The sequence below is a fragment of the Lactuca sativa genome, chromosome 6, assembly GCF_002870075.4.
Source record: "Lactuca sativa cultivar Salinas chromosome 6, Lsat_Salinas_v11, whole genome shotgun sequence".
In the NCBI taxonomy this organism is placed as follows: domain Eukaryota; kingdom Viridiplantae; phylum Streptophyta; class Magnoliopsida; order Asterales; family Asteraceae; genus Lactuca; species Lactuca sativa.
Window position 1 is genome coordinate 64,865,641 of NC_056628.2, and position 24,117 is coordinate 64,889,757.

Here is a 24,117-nt window from a genome sequence, read left to right on the forward strand (position 1 = left end):
TCTAGCATAGACAACAAGTACTTAGATAATTTGCACACATAGCACGTAATTTATATAAAATACTTCATATCTATGTGTAAGATGAAAGTAACTATGCACTCACTTGATAAGGTGGTGACTCTGAATTCAGACAGCGCTTCGTTACTCTTAAAACAATTTCCCTCGACAAAACCTAGTATCATTACCACTAGGGTTTAGTTTAATATTCACCGAGACTAATTAATAGTTTAGCTATTGTTACTATTATATAAGCGTTAAACAATACTTATATAACCCATAATAATAGCCCAAGTATTTATTATAAGTTCCTAATAACGTTATTATAATTAAATAAAAGCTATATTAAAAATAGCGCATGCGTAGCTCACTTACAGCGGGTTTTTCTCAAAATCGGGCACCGCTGGAGCAACGTTCCCAAGTCGAAAGGCTCTTCTTCTAGGAGCCGTTGAGCACTCCGGGGCTTCCGCCTCGTGCTAGGGAGGTTCCCTAGGCTTTTTGGGGGCTTTCGGGGCTAGAGAGAAGTTCTAGAGAGAGGGGGAAGTGAGGGGAGGCGTGAGGAATGAAGAGGGCTTCACCTCTTATTTATAGGAGGTTGGAGGGTCATTTACGTTGTGAGTTTTAAGGTACTTACGCCGTGAGCCAGGCACAGCCTGGTGCTAACACGTGCAATCGCACACATGGTGGAAATCAACCGATTTTCAAAAATTCATAACTTTCACATACGAACTTCGTTTTCAATGTTTTTTAAATCCAGGCATAGGTAAAATCAAGATCTACAACTTTCATTTAGACTCTGTCAGCTAATTCTTGACCGATCTTCAATTTAACATTACGAGGAGATTAGACTGTTAAATGACTGCGAAAATTTTGTAACTCCTTCATACAGACTCCGTTTTCGTCTGTCATTTTACCGTTGAGTTCCTATTAATGAGATCTTCAATTCTCATTTAGGTCGCGTAGGCCAAAAACCGCTCGATCTAAAAATCGAGTTTCGGGTTGTGCACTACTATGTCAAATCTTAGAAAATTCACAACTTCCTCATACGAAGTCAGATTTGGGCGTTCTTTTTTTGTATGTTTTCGATTTAACGTATACTACAAATTTTGTTTAGATCACTAAGGCTAAAAATTACTTTATCAAAAATTCACTATTTATATCTCCCGGTGTCGTGCCGGTTTTGCCGTAAAACTTCGACGGGCCATAATTTCTTCGTTATAACTCGGATTTTGGCATTCTTTATATGTATGGAACCCTTGAGACATATTCTACAACTTGGTTAAGATTATTTATTCTAAATAATCTTTTGTCAAAAAGTCATTTTCGACCCCTATTATCTCTAAATTGACTAGCCCGGATTTATGGGCGTTACAGGTACCTAACCAATTCAACGACCTGCTTGTACTAGAGTAACTCCCATGCTAACCTGAAACTGACCATACATAAAAGGTATGAAGTTGAAAATTACCGATCTTACACCCACGATCAAAGTAATTCCTCATTGTATCGTATTCCCGAATGACCCCTATAATTCCTGCATTCAAACCCAACATGCCCACCTTGCGGATTCCTTGAGTTCCTTGCTGATACCACCAAAGATCGAACCGGATTTTGGTCTTCTCTCACTTAAACCTTGCTCTGGCAGTGGTCAATGCCTCCCATACCGACATCCAAAACTGACTCACCCGAAAATCTTCTAAGCACGACTCTCGTTATGAAAAATGGCATATAAATTAAAGATTCTCAAAATAAAATATTTGCGATGTTAACTGGTGGAACTTGGATCTCCTCGGCCTGTAAATTCAATGCTCGACTCCTCACCATGGGGACATCCACTCTGCCCTCATGCCATCAGTGATACACAAAGTAACTAGAGCAGGTACACACAGTGCTCCACCCCACAACATTGGACAGTTGGCCTTCTTGTGGCCCACCTGGTTGCAATCGAAACAAAACAGACTTGTCCCTTGTGGGAAATCTGTGTTGACCTGACCAAGCCTGCCACACTTATAGCATCATGAACCCCTAAATAAAAAACTTCATCATGCTACTTCCCACACGTGCTACACTGACCTCAGCCCTGATGGCCTCTCACTCGCTGATCAAAAGTTTCGGTTCTCTTCGCAGGACCCCTAACTGTCTGCATCTGCTTTGGTTTCCTCTTCCCAAGGTGCTCCAAATCAATCTCCCGCTCCCAGGCACAAGCTATCATGTCCTCCAAAATCTGACAACCTGATAGGCTGACGAACTCCCTTATACCATCTCACAACATACCATGGTACTTTGTCTTCTTCATCTCCTCATCTGTGGCATACTGCGAAACCAAAAGAGCCCTCTCCATAAACTTAGCAGTGATCTCTACCACAGTCTCTGTCGTCCGACGAAGGTCCTGAAACTCCCTCGCCAACTGCTGCACCTAAACAGTTGGTGCATACCCTGCCTTAAACCAGGTCACTAACTCCTCCTGAGTCATCATTTCAATGGTGCTGCCTACCAAAGCGAAGTCCACTTCCTCCCACCAATCATGGTATCTGTCTTTTAGAACACAAGAAGCAATCTGACTTTCGACCTCTTGGAGTTGAAGCTCGATCTAAAAGCGTTCACCATGTCCACTTACCACCTCTTACTAACAATGGTGTCATTCTCCCCAAAGAACTTGGGAACTCCACAAGCACGAAACTTGTGGAAGAAATGAGTGTAAGCCCCCACAATGGCCAAAATCTTTGTCTATAATGTGACCAGGCGCTCATCCAAACTCTCCATAATCCCTTCCTTGATCAAATCAAAGATCACAGGAGTTTGCTCCAAAATGTTGTGGGTGATCTTCGACGAGATGAAGTCCCGTGTCTGCTCATCCATCGGTTCATTGCTAACACTTGATCCTGAACCAGAGCCTAAACCTTCTCCCATGTACACACCACCATACTAAAAAGCAACCATACAATAATCGGAACATACTCAAAGAATCCTCTTCCCACAGGTGAAACGTCCTAAAAATATGATCCGAAAGTTTCATTTTTTTTATTTAAGTAAAACAGTATTCCAACATCATCCATACATCCTAAATAAAACGAGTGTATCAAATATCATAAAATCAAAATGAAATATTAAGTGCGGAATCCATGTGATGTGTGTGATGTAGTCATCCCGAGATCTTCCCCTTGGAACCAGAAGTACCTGAAAAAAACTAAAAACCGAAACCAAAAAAGCTTAGAGAGTTCCCCAAGATACCGCATACCAACATACATACATATAACAGGCTCCGCCCAATGAGTATAACGGGCCCGCCCTAACTTGTATAATAGGCCCCAAAAAATGAGTATAACGAGCCCCGCCCTAACTCACATAACGGGCCCCACCCAATGAGTATAATGGTCCCCACTGTAACTCGCATTAACGAGCCTCGCCTACATACAAATCATATAGCAACTAATAACATACAAATTAATCATCGGACCCCGCCCAGAAAACATACAAGCACATACACATACTAGTGTCATACAAATAATGAGTATTCTAATAGATCATATCATGGGTCGACATTGGTGCCTTCTACCCGCTATACATGGTGAGGAAACTCACCTCGGACTGCTGATCACACTGAAAATCCCTGGCCGCTGGTCTAACAGATCTACGAGCTATCATTACCAAATAACATCCAATTAATAATTGGATTCCAAACCATAATCTTCAGTACATAATTAGGGTAAAAAGACCATTTTACCCCTAGCTAAGTTTAGTCCAAAACTAAGTCCAAAATCCACTAAACCCACTAAGCCTCAACAAGCACCAACTAATGGGCTCTAAGCCCCAAAAGCTCCAAGGGTAACCCTAGAGTGGTCAAATGACCAAAATTCCCTTCACGAGTCAAATAAGACGACCAAGATCCAAGGTCAAAAAGTCAACAGTCGGAAAAGGTCAATAGCTAGCATTGGTCAATAAGCTGAGTACGCCCTGCATACTCAGCAATATGCCCAGCGTATAGCTAAACGGAGATCGAGGACTTTATCAAGTACGCGATGCGTACTTAGGAGTATGCCCCGTATACTTTAGCTGAACCAACCTCTTAAATCGTGACTTAATCCTTTAAGTTTCCTAGTCCAAAATTAGATATAGGCCTTAAATATAGTTTCTAACGATAAAGTCTCCAATTTTATGGGTTTGCATGGCCATAAAGAGCTTTACACCGAAAACCCTAACTTATTAATCTCTAAAGGTGCTATAACTCATGCATGAAAGAGAACTAATGACCAAAGCTCCATTTTTATGAATCTAAACCCATTAAGACAACAGAAAGGACAACCCAAAGGGTCTGAAGTAATCCATACACTCCAAGACCCAAAGTTGTGGACTAAGAACACATAAATCATAACATAGAGAGATCAAAGCATTTAAAGACCAAGATTGAGACTTTATACCTTTTTACAATTGAGGATGGTGCCAAACTTCTGGATCTACTAGCTCAAAATCCAAAAAATCTTCACCAACTTCTTCTTCTTTCAAAGGCACCAAACTACCAAAAATACACTCCACAAGGTCAAGAACACATCAAGAATGCTATAGGGTTCGTTATTAGGGTTTCTGGACAATAGTAGCTGATGGCGAGTCTAACACTAGTGAATTAATGAAATTATATAGGGCTTGAACCCTAGAATATAGGGTTTTGGGTCTCAAGATGTACGCTTTGCGTACTTCCTTATATGCAGCGCGTACGTGCATGCCATCGAGTTCCATTTGATCCACCTACGCCCCATGTACATCGGGCTTACGCCCAGCGTACGACCCCAACTAAGCCCACATAAAAGGTCCAATCCACCAAGCCCAAGACAACATATATGATTTAGACAATTAAATAGATAAATAAATAAATTATACCTTATGAATTTCCAAACATTACAATTCTCCCCCTCTAGAATTAGACTTCATTGTCGAAGTCCGTTGCTCCAAATAACACCGGATAATTCTCTCTCATCTCATCGTCGGGCTCCCATGTCCATTCTGAACCCTTGCGGTGCTGCCATTGCACCTTCATCAAATCGACAATCTTGTTCCTCAAGGTTTTAGTCTTCCGATCCAGAATCGCCACCGGACACTCAACATAATTCAGGCGGTCATCCACCTGAATATCATCCAATGGAACAACTACGAAATCATCCAACAAACACTTCCGCAGCTGAGAGATCTAGACGATACGCAACCAAAACCACTCGAGCCAAACGCTTAAAGGTTCAATATACATGGGGCCCAGCTTGCCCCGCTTCTTGAATCCGATCACACTTTTCCAAGGTGAAACCTTCAGGAAAACCATATCTCCCTCCTGAAACTCCAAATCTTGACCGACGCCTGTCAACATAACTCTTCTGCCGACTTTGAGCTGTCTGGAGCCTGCTCTGAACCTGCTGAATCAACTTAGTGGTCTTGAGTACCACCTCCGTACTCCCCATGACTTGCTGATCAACCACAACCCAACAAATTGGGGTCCTGCATTTTCTCTCGTAGAGCATCTCAAAAGGAGTTTGATCAATACTAGCGTGGCAACTATTGGTATACGAAAATTCTGCTAGTGGAAGATATATATCCGAATTCCCACCAGAATCCAACATGCACGCACGCATCATATCCTCAAGAGTCTGGATAGTCCGCTCATTTTGCCCATCGGTTTGCGGATGAAAAGTTGTACTGAAATGGAGACGAGTGCCCAACTCGTCATGAAACTGCTTCCAAGATCCGGAAGCAAAACGAACATCCCTGTCTGAAACCACTGATACTGACACCCCATGACATGCCTTCACCTACCTGATATAGACCTCGACCAACTTCTTTGCTGAAATACTCACCTGAATCGGGATGAAATGCGTTCTCTTGGTCAATCAATCCATGATGACCCAAATCGAATCCACTTCGCGCGCATTCCTAGGAAGATTCGTGATAAAATCGTAGTGATGTCTTCCGATTTCCATATGGGAATCGCCAACGGTTGCATCTTGTTGTGAGGTCTCTAATGCTCATCCTTGAGTTTCCTGCATGTCAACCACCGCTCCACGTACCAGGCCACATCCCGCTTCATGCAGGGACACTAATAATCAGGATGAAGATCTATATACATCTTCGTCACCTCGAGATGAATGGAGAATCTGTGAGCCTCCTCCATCAGAACTTGGTGTACCCCGCCCCAATAAGGAACCTAAACCCGCTGATGCAGGGTAAACAATCCATGGCTATCATAATCGAAGGAAGCCACCTGACCCACATCGGGCTCGCCCTTCCGGTGCTCTTCCTTCATAGCCTCGGCCTGAGCCTCAGGAATCTGCTCCAAAAATGGAGTAATCACGGTCATACTCAAACATAAATCTGTGATCGGTTCCGTGATCGCCTTGCGACTAAAAGCATCGACCACTACATTGGCCTTGGTAAAGGATCTCACAATCATAATATTTCAACACATCCAACCATTGATGCTGCCTCATATTCATATCCGGCTGGTCCATCAAGTACCTCAAGCTCTTGTGATCCATGTAGACGGTACACCGGACCCCATAAGGTAAAGCCGCCAAATCTTAAGGGAAAACACCATGACCCCCAACTCTAAATCATGCGTCGGATAGTTAGCCTGATGAGGCTTCAGCTGCCTTGAAGCGTAAGCGATCATGTGACCCGGCTGCATCAACACTGCCCCCAAACATGTGATCGAAGCATCACAATAAGCCACAAAATCATTAATACCATCTGGCAGGGTTAGAACCGGTACCTCACACAACCGCTGTCTAAGAGTCTCAAAAGTTGCCTACTACTCACGCCCCCATCGAAATGTTACATAATTCTCGGTCAGTCGGGTTATGGGTACAACGATCTTGGAGAAATCCTAAATAAATCTTCGCTAATAACCAGCCCAACCAAGAAAGCTCCTAATCTCAAATGGTGACCTCCGAACCTCCCACTGCATCGTGACCTCGACTTTGGGCGGATCGACCAGAATACCCTTCTTGAGTTCTGGTTGATAAGGTACCCTAAAAACTGCACCTCGTGCAACCAAAACTCGCACTTGGAGAAATTTGCGAAAAGTCTCTCCCTCCTCAATGTCTCCAGCACTTCCCTCAAGTGCTTCTTATGATACTCCCGAGTCTTTGAATAAACCAAGATATCATCAATAAATACTATCACAGACCGATCCAACATCGGTCTGCATACACGGTTCATAAGATCCATAAAACGCGAATAAAGCATTTGTGAGCCCAAAAGGCATCATCACGAACTCATAATGACAATATCGAGTCTGGGAAGTTGTCTTCTGCACATCCTCATCTCAAACCCACATCTGATGATAACCCGATCGCTAATCAATATTGGAGAACCAAGATGCACCCTGAAGCTGGTCGAAAAGATCATCAATCCTCAGGAGGGGATAACGATTCTTCACCATTATCTTATTCAACTCCTGATAGTCGATACACATACAATGAGATCCGTCCTTCTTCTTCACAAACAGAATCAGTGCTCCCCTAGGCGAACTGCTTGGCCTAATAAATCTTTTCTTTAACAGATCCTGCAGCTGTGTAGACAACTCTTGCATCTTGGGAGGAGCCAAACGATACACTGCTTTGGCTATTGGAGCCACACCTGGAACCAGATAAATCCTGAACTCCACCTGCCTCTCCAGAGGTACCCCAGGAAAATCCTCCGGGAACACATCCGGATAATCCTACACAAGCGGCAGATCACCCATGGCTGCCTTACCCTTATCTCGGGTATCCATGACATAGGCAACAAAACCCAAGCAACCCTGATGAAGATAGTATCTGTCCCTCGTTATGGAAAAAATAATCGACCCATGTTGCGTTCTCTCACCCTAAATCACCAACTCTCCCCCACATGGGGTCCGAACCCGAACTAATTGATTCTCACAGTCGATCACTGCCCCCGTTAGGGCCCAACCAATCCATGCCCACGATAACCTTGTTCCCACGCAAAGGAGTGGGAACTAGATCAACTGGATACTGCTCACTGAATAATTGGAGAGTACAACCTCGATGGACCCTCGCAACCCGGACCGTCCTATCATCAGCAATTTCAACATCAAGAGGACAAACCAGCTCCCCTAGAGCTCCAACAAATCTCTTGCTAAGCGCAAATGATACAAAGGATCGGGTATCCCCCGAATGAAATAATACCAAAGCAGAGATACCGTTCACAAGCAACGATCTTAAAATGAAGCACATAAACATAAGCAAACAATTCAATATAAATAAAGAGATAAGAAGAAGATACATACTCGTCAAAACATTGGGAGCTGGACGCGCTTCCTCTGTCGTCAGCTAGAAAGCCCTGATCTTTGGCGCAGGTGCATCTGCCCGACCCTGGCGGTCGTCCGTAATCTAGAGAGTTGCAGGAGAGGGTGCTGACACTGGTCCTGCTACAGCTAAACTCGGACAATGGGCCTTCTTGTGGTCCCTCTGATTGAACTGAAAACAAATCAGATCAAATATTGGGGTGATGGTGGATTTATCAGTTCAATCACTGTTGATATAATCTGTTCAGCCGCACTAGAAGCGGCCAGAACCACCCACCCTGCACGTCCCCAAGTGCGACCTGCCGCACTTGCCGCAACGGCCTCGGCCCTACTAGCCCTTCCTCCTCATATCCACAACCTTGGTCCTCTTTCCCGAACCTATGGATGCCTGTACCTTATCCGGCCTGCTCTTCCTCTCCATCTCAAGGTCAATCTCTCTCTCTCTATCCCTCACTGTCATGTCCTCCATCGTCTTGCAGCTGGATCGGCTCATAAACTGCCAAATGTCAATACTCAACATCTCATGGTACCATGCCTTATTCATCTCCTCATATTCCACATACTGCGAAATCAGAAACGCCCTCTCCTTGAACACAACGGTGATCTTAGCCACCATCTCAGTAGTCTGGCGGAGATCCTAAAACTCTCGCGCCAACTGTTGCACCTCAATCACTGGTGCAAACTCGACTCGGAACCTGGTCGAGAAATCATCCCAGGTCATCACATCTACAACATCATCACCCACTACATGACCTACCTCCCCCACCAGTCCCGTGCCATATCATTTAGAAGGAAGGAAGCTAGTCTGACCTTGTCCCCTCAAGACAACGGCTGGTACGGAATGCGTCAACAACATCTGCTAACCACCTCCTTCTTTCAATTGGGACCCTCGCCCCATGATAATCCGATGCTCCATATTACCATAACTCCTTGAAAGTCAAAGAATGCGTCCTGAACAAAGCCACAATCCCAGCGCGAAAGGCGCTCAACCGCTCGTCAAGAATCTCCAGAATACCCTCCTTGAATGAGCCAAAGATCATAGGAGTCTGCTCAAGGATACTACGCTTAATCTCAGACGAGATGAACTCCCTCATCTGGTTATCAAGCTGCCCGACTCCAGAACATAAGCCCGAACCCTCTCTAGCACCGGAACTGCCAACTGGTCTGCGTCGCAATACCACCATACTAAAAATATAGCAACACAAACCATCAGAATACTCATCGAAATATAAACATCGGGCAATCACAACTCCACAACCTCCCTAGCTTCATAGCATCCCTCCTTAAATTGAGTACGGATACTCTGCTTCCAGTAGTACGGACCCATAATACATTCCACATCTATCCGTACTTTCCTCAAGAAGTGCCATAACTCAACCAAGTTACTTTATATCCAAACAATTCCCCTCACAGATAAGGCTCCCAACACTAGATCTCATTCTAGGTTGTCCTAGGGCAAACTCCACACCACTCTCCGCCATCAGTTGCAGAAGGAATTCCCGCTAACTTCCTATAACTAGTTCACAAATACAATTAGATATTACAAAAACCAAATAATTCTTTGAATAAGAGGTCTCCCACTACAACGGTTGGACTCAAACAAGAGCTGCGCAATAGGGTTAAAACCTAACCTTATAAAATTATCTAGTTCCCATAATATGTAAATTAGCATATTCACTTTTTAGTTAGCTAAAGTTAATTAGAACTCCTAGAAGCACAAAGCAGGCAACATTTGGGCATCAAGTAATCAGAGTCAAGCATAACCTAATCAGGTCATCGTATCACTAATTGATCAGCACTAGCATGCAATTCTACCAGCTCACATAATAGGCATACAAATGCATCTTTCCTTGCATTCTATCATGAAAAACTGAGCAGATCCTTAACCCAAACTAGCATGCGATTCACAGTTTCATAGATCAAGCATATCAAATAACATTTATGGGTATCTTGGGAAACTTACTATAGCTCGACTAATTGCATGCACCACACCCTTTCTTATTTTAGAAAAACCTTTTCTTAAAATATGTTTCGTTCGAAAAACTTTACAAAATCCTTAGTTTGAGTTCAGACACACCGGAGAGTGTGTCTAAATCGCTCAAACCAAGGCTCTCATACCAACTTGAAACGTCCTAAAAATATGGTTCAAAAATTTTATTTTTTTTATTTAAGTGAAACAGTATCCCAACATCGTCCATACATCCCAAATAAAACAATTGTATCAAATATCATTTAATCAAAGTGAAATATCAAGTGTGGAATCCATGTGGTGTGTGTGACACAGTCAAACTGAGCTCTTTCCATTAGAACTAGAAGTACCTAAAGCATAAACTGAAAACTGTAAGCACAAAACTTAGTCAGTTCCCCAAGATACCGCATACCAACATACATAGCATATAACGGGGCCCGCCTAATGAGTATAACGGGCCCCACCCTAACTCATATAACGGGCCCCACCCAATAAGTATAACGGGCCCCGCCCTGACTCACATAACGGGCCACGCCCGCATACAAATCATATAGCAACTAACAACATATAAAATAATCATCGTGCCCTGCCCAGAAAACATACAAGCACATATACATACTAGTGTCACACAGACAATGAGTATTCTAACAAATAATATCATGGGTCGGCATTGGTGCCATCGACCCGCTATACATGGTGTGGAAACTCTCCTCGGACTACTGAATCACACTGAAAATCCCTGGCTGTTGGTCCGACAGATCTCCGAGCTATCATTACCAAATAACATCCAATTAATAAATAGATACCAATCCATAATCTTCAGTCCATAATTAGGGTAAAAATATCATTTTAACCGTAGCTAACTTTAGTAAAAAATTAAGGCCAAAATCCATTAAACCCACTAAGGACCAACAAGCACCAGCTGATGGGCTCTAAGGCCCAAAAGCTCCAAGGGAAAACCTAGAGTGGTCAAATAACCAAAATTCCCTTCACGAGTCAAAAACAGTCAAACAAGATCCAAGGTCAAAAAATCAACATCCAGAAAAGGTCAAAAGTCAGCATTATTCAATAGGCTGAGTACGCCCGACGTACAGCTGAACAGCGATCGGGGACTTTATCGAGTACGCATTTCTTACTCAGGAGTACGCCTCATGTACTCTGGCTGAACCAACCTCTTAAATCGTGACTTAATCTTTTAAGTCTCCACGTCCAAAATCTAATCTAAGCCTTAAATAGAGTTTATAACCATAAAGTCTCCTACTTTATGGTTTTGCATGGCGATAACGACCTTTACACCAAAAACCCTAACTTATTAATCTCTAAAGATGCTATAACTCATGCATGAAAGAGAACTAACTACCAAAGCTCCATTTTTATGAATCTAAACTTATTAAGACATCAAAAGGGACATCCCAAGGGGTCTGAAGTAATCCATACACTCCAAGACCCAAATTTGTGGACTAAGAAGACATAAATCATAACATAGAGAGATAAAAGCATTCAAAGACCAAGATTGAGACTTTATACCTTTTTCCAATTGAAGAAGCTGCCAAACTTCTAGATCTACAAGCTCAAAGTCCAACAACTCTTCTTCACTAAATTCTTCTTCTTTAAAAGGCACCAAACTACAGAAAATATACTCCACAAGGTCAAGAACACACCAAGAATTCTATAGGGTTAGATATTATGGTTTATGGAAAATAGGGGCTAATAGAGAGGCTAACACTTGGGACTTAATGACATTATATAAGGCTTGAACCCAATAATTTGGGGTTTGGGTCTAAACATGTACGTTGTGCATACTTCCGTGTACGCATCACGTATGTGCATGCCTCCGTGTTCCATTTGATCCAGCTACGCCCTGTGTACACCAGGCTTACGCCCAACACATGACCCTGACTAAGCCCACATAAGAGGTCCAATCCACCAAATCAAAGACAACATATATGAGTTAGATAATTAAATAGATAAATAAATAAGTAAATAATACCTTATGAATTTCCAAACGTTATAATTCTCCCCCTCTAGATTTAGACTTCGTCCTAGAAGTCTGCTGCCCCAAATAACTCCGGACAGTGCTCTCTCATCTCATCCTCGGGCTCCCATCTCCATTCTGAACCCTTGTGGAGCTGCCATTGCACATTCACCAACTCGAAAACCTTGTTCCTCAAGGTTTTAGTCTACCGATCCAGAATCGCCACCGACCTCTCAACATTATTCAGGCTGTCATCCACCTGAATATCCTCCAACGGAACAACTGCAAAATCATCCACCAAACACTTCCACAACTGACAGGCATGAAACGTGCTATGAATCTGACTGAGCCCGGATGGAATATTTAGACGATACGCAACACGACCCACTTGAGCCAAAACCTTGAAGGGACCAATATACCTGGATCTCAGATTGCCTCACTTCCTGAATTAGATGACACCTTTCCAGGGTGACACCTTCTGGGGAAGCATATCTCCCTCATGAAACTCCAAATCTGGCCGACGCCTGTTAGCATAACTCTTCTGCCGACTCTGAGCAGTCTGGAGCCTGTTCCAATGCAACCACCATTTCTTCAATAAATTCCTTCTTCTCTAAGGTGCACCAAGAACTCTCTAAGGCACTTAAAAACACCTTCTTTTTTCTCATAAGGCTTAATATAGGGTTAGGGTTACAAGATAGGGTGTTGGAGAGGTGGAGGCTGATAATGGAATGAGTTTGGGGCAGTCAAGGAGCTTAAATAGGGCTCAAACCACGAAAATAGGGTTTTGGCACTGATCGTGTACGCTTAACGTACTAAATTTACGCCCAACATACTCATTACGGCCAGTGTACTCAATTTATGCCTAACGTATGCGGTTGACCCAAAAACCATCCTAACTTCAAATAGTTGTAACTTCTTCGTTCCAACTCCGTTTTTGACATTCTTTATATCGATGGAAAGGTATTGAAGAGATCTACAATATTATCTAAATATCTTGGACTAAAAAAATTCTTGAACAAAAATCCATATTTCATGCTAAAAACCGACTTATGACTTTTAATGTTTTACCCTTCGACTCCAAAACACAATTCAAGGTTTAGATATCATAATCGTCATTACCTCCTTCCAAAAGGTCTAAACATTGCCTCCTTATGGCCCGAAGCCGTTACACATTCCACTTCCGACCCACGACCCTAAATCACATAATGATCCTGAATAGGGTGTTACAAGTATAATCTTGGTTATCGAATCTAATCCAATCTCATCATCAATTGCACTATCCGTAATTTAGGTTTTCTAGGATTCATGAGGGTTTTCATAAAAATCCTCAAATCCATAAATGGGATGATTGGATTGAGATTTGGGTCATTAAAAACACTTAAGGGAGGTTAGAAAACAAAACCCTAATCATTGTGTCTCATCAAATTCGACATTAGGGCTCAACCTACTTTGCAAACTCAATTTCGATGTTAAATGGAGAAGAAATTATACCTAGAAAGCCCTTTTGGTTCTTCTTTCATTTGCTTGGATGCTCAAATCTTGTCTTGTATCAAACCCTAGGAGCCAAGAAGGTTAAAATAGCCATTAGATAGGGCTTTGGTAGTCCTATCCACTAATGAGTCAACACTTAGGTCAACACATTTTGCCAGTTTGATACTTTTATCCCTTTAACTTTTAAAATGTTATTATTTTCACTTCTAGCTTTACGAACTTCATACCACTAAGGATATGATTAATCCTTGATGATTTATTTATATAAATCAGTTTTCATTTATTACCTTATTAATTTAAGAACATAGTCTTAAATTTTAGGATGTTACAATTATCTACCCCTTAAAAGGATTCCGTCCTCGGAATTACTTTGTGAGCCATCTCATTAGAATTTCATCCAGTCACCTTTCAATTCCCTTGATGTTCACATCACTTAGGTCATTTTTTCACAATGATAATCCGTCTAATAATCACTAATACACAAATAAGGGTTATTAACCCTCCTCGTCACTTTTACCCTTTTATCCGTTTTTTTTTTGAACTTTTAACAAGTTACTCTAACACTGATATCAAATATTTTAAGACATATGCTCTTACCATATTCCAACAAATTTTAAGGTGTGTATGAATCAATATCGGATTCTTTTTAAGCTTTAAATCAACATATGTCTATTTCTTTATATAGGTTATAATCTCCCTAAGAATGTCCGTCCGTGCTCAAGAATGTCACCAACATTCCATTCTTTACTAATTCCATTAGCAAGTTAGTACTCGGTGTTTAGCTTCCAAAATATCTTTTCATCTTGTCCTTTTTGATCTCTTCTAATATCAAAGTCTCAACTTAACATAGTATTTTCAACATGGCCTGAACGCTTGGTAGAACACACTATGGTACACATATTTCTTATTCTATTTCTATAATCGCAATTAATTCGTTGCTAGGTTTTATACTTAGAGTCTAATCACTCTTCATGACCTCTAATTTCTATAATTTCTTTTCTATAGGTCTTGATTTCCAAATCATAATACTGATACTTCATAGTGACTATATATTTCCAATTCATTCATACTAATGATGATCTACTACTACATTTACTCATAAGATAACACAACCATGTATATTTCTCTAAATATTGTACTTTTGTACCAACAGGTACCATACTAACCAAGTCCATATTTACTTTGAGAACCTTGTCCCTATCCACTTTCATTTACTTTACTGACATGTCAAACCCAAAATCTCATTTCATGAGTTAACGTATTTCTTAGGCCTACAAGCTTAAGGATATCATGAAAAAAAGTTTTAAAGCTCAAGGTCTTGTTTTAACTTAACTTTCAAAATCTTGTTGGGTCTAAAACATCTCATCACTTGACTTGATTCTTCACGGCTATCTACCCCTTAAAAGAAATGGAGACATTTCTTTTATGGTTTAAATCACAAGATAACCCCCATCATGTAGCAATTTGTTTCGTTTATTACTTCATGGAAACTCATTGCATCACTTTTAATATTTATGGACCTTGAGAGAAGCCTTGAGCAACAAGACATCCTTTGTAGTGATCAAGGATGCTATGAGATTCAAAATTGTAACGATAAAGACATCGACATCCAACAATATTGGCATTGGGAGGCGAGACACAAGATACCAAGTATAAATAGAGGAAAACAAGGACATTTATACATCTATGGCAAGTTTAAAATGAGGATCACACAAAACCTAAACAGTGGATCTCAGGATTGGAGAGACATCAGTGGCAAAAAGATTCATGAGAGTGCTAGGTTTTAAGGACCCGGTTCTCGAACGGGTGATCATTCGATGACCGGTAGGCATAAGAGGAGAAAGAGATGGATCAACCAAGGCAGAAGGGCTAGTGGGGGCCATGGTTGTCGAGGTTAAATGGGAGGAGATAGGAGAGCTCAAAGATGAATAAAAAACAATACTAGGAGAGGAGGAATTGGTATTGTTGTTAGGAAAAGAAGAAGAGATGTCATCATCGGACGCCAAAGAGTCATGGTCAGACGTAGGAGGAGCGAGGTGAAATTTAGAGTAAGGGAAGTGCTCTTCATAGAAGATAACATGATGATAGACAATGTCATGTTGGGTGACGAGATCGAGACACTTGTGTCTTTTGTGATCAAGAGATGGGTACACATGCAGTAGATCAGGGAGATAGTTTGTGTAGAGCCATAGAGGCAGTGTTTGGGTAGCAAAGATAACGAAACACTCGAAGGTGATCATATGATGGAAAGAAGTCGAATAAGATCTCAAAAGAGGCTTTATATGAAAGAGTTATAGTAGGAAGTAAGTTGAGAGTGTGAATGGAAGTGAAAATGGATTCGGTCAAGAATTTGGTAGGGAGGCATTCGTGACAATGGAACGTGCGAATGATATTGTTAATAGTGCGAATTGAGCGTTCGGCCTTGCCATTTTGTTGTGACGTGTAAGGACAGGAAAATCGAATTATAATTCTATTTGACTTAAGATAAGTAAGAATAAGATTGTTATTGAATTCACAGACGTTGTCACACTAAAATGCTTGAATATTGGTTTTGAATTGATTATTGACATACATGGGTATTTTTTTTTGCAAAAAATAGTATAAACCTTAGATTTTGCACGTAATAGAAACACCCATAACAAATTAGAAAAGTCATCAAGAAATAAGATCTACAATTTAAAACCACATATGCTCGTAATAGGAGATGTTCATAAATCAGAATGGATAAGTTCAAACACATGATTTGTTTTGAACGTGGATGAAATAAAAGGAAAATGACAATGTTTTCCAATGTGACAAGCATGAAAAATTTGAATTTTATTAGAGTTTATAGAAATAAAATTACGAGAATGTAAAATATTGAGAACGGACGAGTCGGGATGACCGAGACGGTGATGCCATGTTGAAAGAGACATCGTTGTTAGGGCTTGAGGAGAAAAGAGAGAGAGAGAGAGAGAGAGAGAGAGAGAGAGAGAGAGAGAGAGAGAGAGGAAGAAGAAGAAGAAGAAGAAGAAGAAGAAGAAGAAGAAGAAGCAGAAGAAAAAGAAAAAGAAAAAGAAGCGGAAGATGGGAGAAACGGATACAAGTCACCAACAATATTGCAATACTAGAGAAGGGTACATGAATTAACATCCTTTATAGTAAAACCAAATGGGTAAAAGGTAAGAGAAATAGAGTTGTTAATTGTAATGACGAACATAAATTAAATTTTAACCATATGATTTGCCACAAGAACATTATTTAAAATAAATTTATGTTGAAGAAGGAAGAAAGGATTGACCAATGTGAGTAACATGAATAATTAAACCATTTCCAACCATAATGGAATTAGAAGCACATGATGTAAGGGAGAACATGTTACCTTGGTTGAATGACATGTGAGAGCTCGCACCCATTTCCATATAATACTAGTTGTCTGGAGGTTGTTGAATAGACATTGATTGTAGGGATGTCAATGGGGGCAAACCGGACGGGGATTGCATCCCCCGCCCCCACACCCAAAATTTTCCCGTTCCCCCGCCCCCGAAATCTCCATCCTTTCCACCCCCGCCCCCGCCCCCGTTCCCCTGCCCTCGATTGATTTTGGGCTAACTTATTTGGGCTAAAATAAGTTCTTGTTTGGGCTAAAAGAAACTATTTTTTGGATAACAAATAGATATTTATAACATAACTTTACATGTTACAAACAACTTAAAAACATGTTTTTGTTGAATTTTTGTACATAAAAATCATTTCGTTGTTTATTATACTTATATAATTAACATATGTCAATTTATATAATTTATTAACGGGGCCCCCACGGGGGTTTCGGGACGGGACTACCAACCCCCGCCCCCGCCCCCGAAATTAAAACGGGGGTTAACCTTGCCCCCGCCCCTGCCCCCATCCCTGATTTTTTTCAACAAATGCCCCCATACGGGACGGGGCCCTCGCGGGATCGTGGTCCCACCGGACTTTTTGACATCCCTAATTGATTGGAATACCGCGGCTAAGTTTATAGACTGATGTGGAGAATGAGAAGCCGAAACTTAATTTCCAAAAAGAGTTTAGGAAGGTTGATGCAAAGATTTTGACATTTGGAACCTGTTCTGCGAAGGATTGGGTTGACCGAAGTTGGGCTGAAGTGAGCTAAACCTATGTTGATGCTGGTGTGTCAACAGTAGGGGTGCATCGGATAAATGGGTTAGCGCTACTGTGTTGGTTGATGTTTGTTATTGTTGTTGACCAAATCCAGCAGGTATAAGGCTGTAGAAGGGCTATTGAAATTGTGCTCCAGTAAACAAGCGAGAATTACTTGCCCGCTTAGAAATATCACAATTATTATTTCAATTTTTAGTCTATTTGTTTTTCGATTTTTCGGGTTGATTGGAAACTGCATATAGGGCAACAATAGTGATCTTTTGAGCATTAAGCATTAAGTCAACATTCTCTTCACGTGATTCATGTAGCAGGAGCATGTTTTTCGCTTGAAGGAATGACGGAAATGACTTCATGTGTGTAATAACATCCACTGTTCAATGATAAACAGGTGGGAGTTGGCATAAGATTTGCATCACAAGTTCAACTTTAGTGATTTCTGAATCAACATCGGACAATGTATCAACAAGATTCTTGAGATTATGGCAATATTCAGTAATGGAGGATGCCCCCTTTTTTGTTATGGAACTGGTCTTGAAATTGGAGCATTCTAGACATCTTGTTGTTGAGAAAAAAAATTCATATAAGTTGTCCCACAAGTCCAGTAGTGCAATTGTCATTGGAAATTATTTGAAGCAAATTCGGGTCACAAGTGGAGTAAAACCAAGACTTGATCTGGGAGTCAATGAACTCCTAATCTTCATCTTCCACACCGGTAGGTTTCAATTTTCCATTAATGTGGTCAAGAACTTTCACACCCTTACAAACGTCCTGAATAATTCTGCACCATAACTTATATTTGGAGCCATCTACTGTGAGCTTAAAGCTGAATTGATTATAAACATTTGTAACTGCATAAAGAAGTAGCTGAGTTGTAGGTGCAGTAGTTGATGATGATGCAGATGTAGAGGTGGACATTGGACCGGAAAATCAAAAAATAAATGTACTAGAAAAATGATGATATGAACACGATACAAATAAATAAGTAAAATAATTGAGCTAACACCGACTCTTTTTTATGAAAATTGGTTCGACCAGTACGATTTCAACCACTAAAAACCAGCTTTAGAAAAAAATAAAGTTTCTTAGAATTAAATCTAATCTAATTTCATTTTAACTTGTATACGAATCGGAACCACATTTCTTGCATCTTGTTTATTTTAAAATTAATTTTTGAGGGTTTTTTTAAACACATTTCTTGCATCTTGCTTATTTTAAAATTAATTTTAGATGGATTTTTTTTAAATTTCTTTTTATAATTTGAAAAATAATTACGATATAATAATGACGTCATCCAGCTTTTTGGGCTGGTCTAACCGATTGAACCATCAAATGGTGAACATGTAAATGTAAGACCACCGGTTCAATGACGACTTTTAGTTTACAAAACCTTGATTTTTAGATATAGCTTTTTCAAATGATAATTCACTGCCAATTAATAAAAGTTTTAATATTTTTTTTATTGTATATCAAGCAACGAAGCATAAAGAGAAGTCAGAATAATATTATTTTGTAGGATCGTAGGGTTAAAACTAATCTTTTCGATACAATGATTTGCATATATTGTATAATATATTAGGAAAAGTAAGTTATAAAGTAAGATCAAAGTAAGATCACAAAATCTTGGCAAATGACTTGAATCAAGATATTTGATTAAGGAAATGGTATCAAAAAAAGTGATATGAACAAGGACATAAAAATGCGAAGAGATTTTTTTTTTTTTCTCGATATTAATAACGGAAAGATGATCTAAACTGATTTGCGTAAATTACTTGATCAAAATACCTTATATGAGAAACACAACTATAATCGAAAAACCAAAAAATATTTTTTTTTTGATTTGCAAGCAAAAAGATTAACATTGCACACAAAATAAAAGACTAAAGCAAAAGGCTCGAGTCAAACAACAATAAAGTTCAAAGGACACACTAAACAAACCAATTAAGATTTTAAAGCATAAATCTACGCTTGATCCAATTAAAAATGCTTTTTTTTTGGAACGGCAAGTTGGCATTAAAACACAAACAAAACTAGTCAGGAGCTAGGAGGTACAAAAGAACAGACACAAATGAAAAGGAACAAAAAAACGAAACAAAAAACAGCTAGAATTATAACATAAAGTAGCATTCTAAAATTGGATCACAACTCCATTCACATCATCTTAGATCCCGCCCTTTTCTTTTCCTTGCATCGATCCAAAGAAGCGATAACGATTGTACTACGTAAACCAGCGCTGCATGTGGTTTTCGATTTGAATTTGAAGAATGGGCTTTAGAGTTCCTATATCCCCAAATCACCCACATAAATACCAACCTTATACCTTCATGAATCTTTGACAGCCTATGATGACCCCTGAGCCTTGCTTTGTAGTCTAACAAATCACAAATTGAATTTAGAGGATAGTCCAACAAACGCCACCATCTACAGACTTGTTGTCATAATTTATGTGATATTTGGCAGTCTACAAACACATGTTCCTCTGTTTCTGATGCTCCATTACAAATCCTGCACGAGTTTGATGTACTGATGCCAAATTTAAATAGATTGGCCATGGATGGAAGTTTACCATGACATATTCGTCAAGCAAGAATATTCAAATTTCCCAGGATTAGAGAGTTCCAAGACCAACTACTCTCTCTTAGAGGAAGGATTGTGTTGTCAATATGGTTTCTAAGAGATGCAACTGAATATACCCCTGATGACTCAAGAGACCAAACCCATTTGGTTGGTCTATTGGCATTGGTTGACAGCTTAAAATGATCTATAAAAGACACGTTCTCCTTCTCTAAAAATTTAGGCATGTTAGCAATTGTTCCCCAACATCCATTTCTTCTCTTTGCTACCGAGGGCCTATCAAATCCACCATCCATGCCGTAAATAGATTTTATCACCTCAACCAATGTGGTATCCTGATAGTTTTTGAATCTCCACCACCATTTGCCCAATAGAGCTATATTATGCGCCTTTAAAGTGCCTATTCCAAGCCCACCTCTTTCTTTGGCTGCAAGAACCTTTTCCCAAGCAATCCATGACATCTTTCTTGATTCCAAATCCCCCTCCCCCCCCCCCCTCCCCAAAAAGAACCGCATTCTAATCTTTTCAAGAGTTTTTATAAACTTGACTGGAGCTTTATACAGTGAAAAATAAAAGGAAATCAGACTGTTCAATACTGCTTTACATAGTGTTAATCGGCCATCGAACGACAAGGTAGATGCTTTCCATTTTGATAGTCTTGCTTGGAATTTTTCTATGATACGATTCCAGTGTACTGTTCTTCCCATAGAAGCCCCAATTGGTAATCCTAGATATATGAATGACAGGGAACAAACCGAACAATTGAAGCTCCGGGCCCCGAGCTCCAGTTCGCAAGTTTGGATACCAAATCCAAATAGTTTACTTTTAGACATATTCACCTTGAGGCCTGATGAAAATTCAAAACATCTTAAAATTCTAATCAAATTCTTTGCATTTTCAATTGACCAAGAACCCATGAAAATGGTATCGTGTACGTATTGGAGGTGTGAGATGATCGGACCTTGATGGGGTAGTTGAATACCTTCAAAGTTTCCTTTTTCTTTTGCCATCTCCATAGCGATATGTAATCCTTCTGCCGCTATGATACATAGGAAGGGGGATAACGGGTCGCCTTGTCTGATCCCACACTCCATACTGAATTCAGTCATTGCAACCTTATTAATGAGAACAGATACCCTTGCTGATGATAGGCACCTATGAATCCATGCTCGTTATTTATCCCCGAATTCCATCTACTGCAAGATTGAGTCTAGATATTCCCAACTTAGGCTGTCAAATGTCTTCTCGAAATCAACTTTAAAAGTAAAAGCTTTCTTCTTACTTTTCCTCATCCACGCGATCACTTCATTTAGTATCAGAGGTCCATTGAGGATAAAACGCGTTTTTGACAAAAGCAGTCTGCACTGGACTAACAACCAGATGTACCACCTTCTTTAACCTTTCAACCAAAATCTTTGAAATTGTTTTGTATAGGCAACCGATTAAACTGATAGGGCGGAAGTCGCTTATAGTGATCAGGTCTTGTATCTTGGGAATAGGTGAGATAAAAGATGAATTGCATCGATTGCCAATATATCTGGTAGCTTCAAAATGCTTTAATACAAAATAGAAGTCACTTCCAACCACATCCAAGTGTTTCTTTAACATTGCAAAGGAGAAACCATCGAATCCAGGTGCCCGATCCGAACCACAGGCCTAGATAGCACCTAGACCCGATGGTTTCTCCTTTGCAATGTTAAAGAAACATTGGGATGTGGTTTGAAGTGACTTCTATTTTGCATTAAAGCATTTTGAAGCTACCGGATATATTGACAATGGATGCAATTCATCTTTTATCTCACTTATTCCCAAGATACAAAACCCGATCACCATAAGCGACTTCCGCCCTATCAGTCTAATTGGTTGCATGTACAAAACAATTTCCAAGATTTTGGATGAAAGGTTAAAGAAGGTGGTACATCCAATTGTCAATCCAGTGCAGACTGCTTTTATAAAAAAAAAAGTTTTAACCTCGACGGGCCTCTGATACTAAATGAAGTGATCGTGTGGATGACGAAAAGTAAGAAGAAAGCTTTTACTTTTAAAGTTGATTTTGAGAAGGCATTTGACAACCTAATCTGGGAATATCTAGACTCAATCTTGCAGCAGATGGACTTTGGGGCAAAATTGCGAGCGTGACTATCGTAACTATATAGTCATAGGTTATTGTGGTCATAGTTCTAATGGGTTTTGAGCATTATAACACTTCCTAAGTGTACATGCAACCCTAATAAACCTTGGATCTATGTTTGACTAAGATACATGCAAATAATTATTTTCCAAGGTTCTTATCCTATCTAGCATGGCATGGGGAACTTGAATTAAATAAAGCTAGTAGAATTACTTACCTTGTAGTTGTAGTTGATTGCTTGGAGTTTTAGAGCCTAGCACCAATAGTGTGGATGCCTCAAATGGAAATCACAAATCACCACAAACTTGGAACTTTGAGAGAATAGTCATAACTATCTTGAAACTGGCCCTCTTGCTTTACTCCCCACAACTAGTGTGATTTCAAGAACCAAAGCCTCCTTTATATAGTGTGGTGGATTAGGGTTACATCCATGTAAACCCTAATACCCATGTCTCTTCATTTCCATGAGATCCATGGGTTAAAGCTCCATGGAGTATCCATGGACTTTCCATGCAAGCCTAGCCCATTGCAAATAAGCATTAGCCCACACTATATAAATATAAGAGCCCATATTTAATTAGTAATACTTTTGATCTCTAAATTAATCCTAGATTAATTATAGATTAATACTAATTAAATAATATGATCTTATATTAATATATTATAACTTATAATATATTAATAAATCATAACTTATACTATTCTCCAAAGATTATCCATAAATTGTTCGGGTGAAGTGCAACCCAAATGGACCATGCCGGGTCGGGTCAAGTTCATACCAAATATAGTTATGGACTTAGACACTATATCCAACAGTCTCCCACTTGGATAAGTCTAATAACTATAGTTGCAAGTATGACTTCAGGAACTGATCAGCAATCGTAGCTCTTTAAACTCTGTTGAACTAGAACGCACCATTTTAGATAATTGATCATATAATCCTCTGTTCTAGATATCTGCCGGAGAAATACATTGAACATGGTCTTACTTATTGTCCGACATTTGTTTCCCGATTTCCGATTTGTTTGACATAGAACTTAACTAAACACATCAATTTAGTTCTGACCAGGCCCGGTACATAGGTCAAAACAAAATCATCGAGGGGCCCAGATATCGCTTCTAATCCTAGAAGGAACAGATAAACTTCGACTCATATGTTTGCTTTACTACTTGTTGAATTACACACAAAGGTACGTTTTATAACATCGAGTTAGCAATGCGTTTTCGTACAATCAATGCATAACCAATTCATAGGTAACAAATCATATCTCTAGGTTTGAAGACTTATATGATATTACCATCTCATGATCACTCGAGATAAATTCCATGAAGTGATTCCAGTGAGCGTGGGTTGAGTCCAATGCTCAGAACTTATGAGCACTCAAGATTGTTGTAGCCATGTCTAACATCTTAGACCTCTGCAACCAATCGTGACAGTCTTGATTCATACCTACTTCCGACATAAGACCGACCGTGGAGGTTCGAATAATATGATGTACCAAACATAATTATTCTGGAAGTCAAAACATGCAAAAGAAATATAGTAAACGATTGAC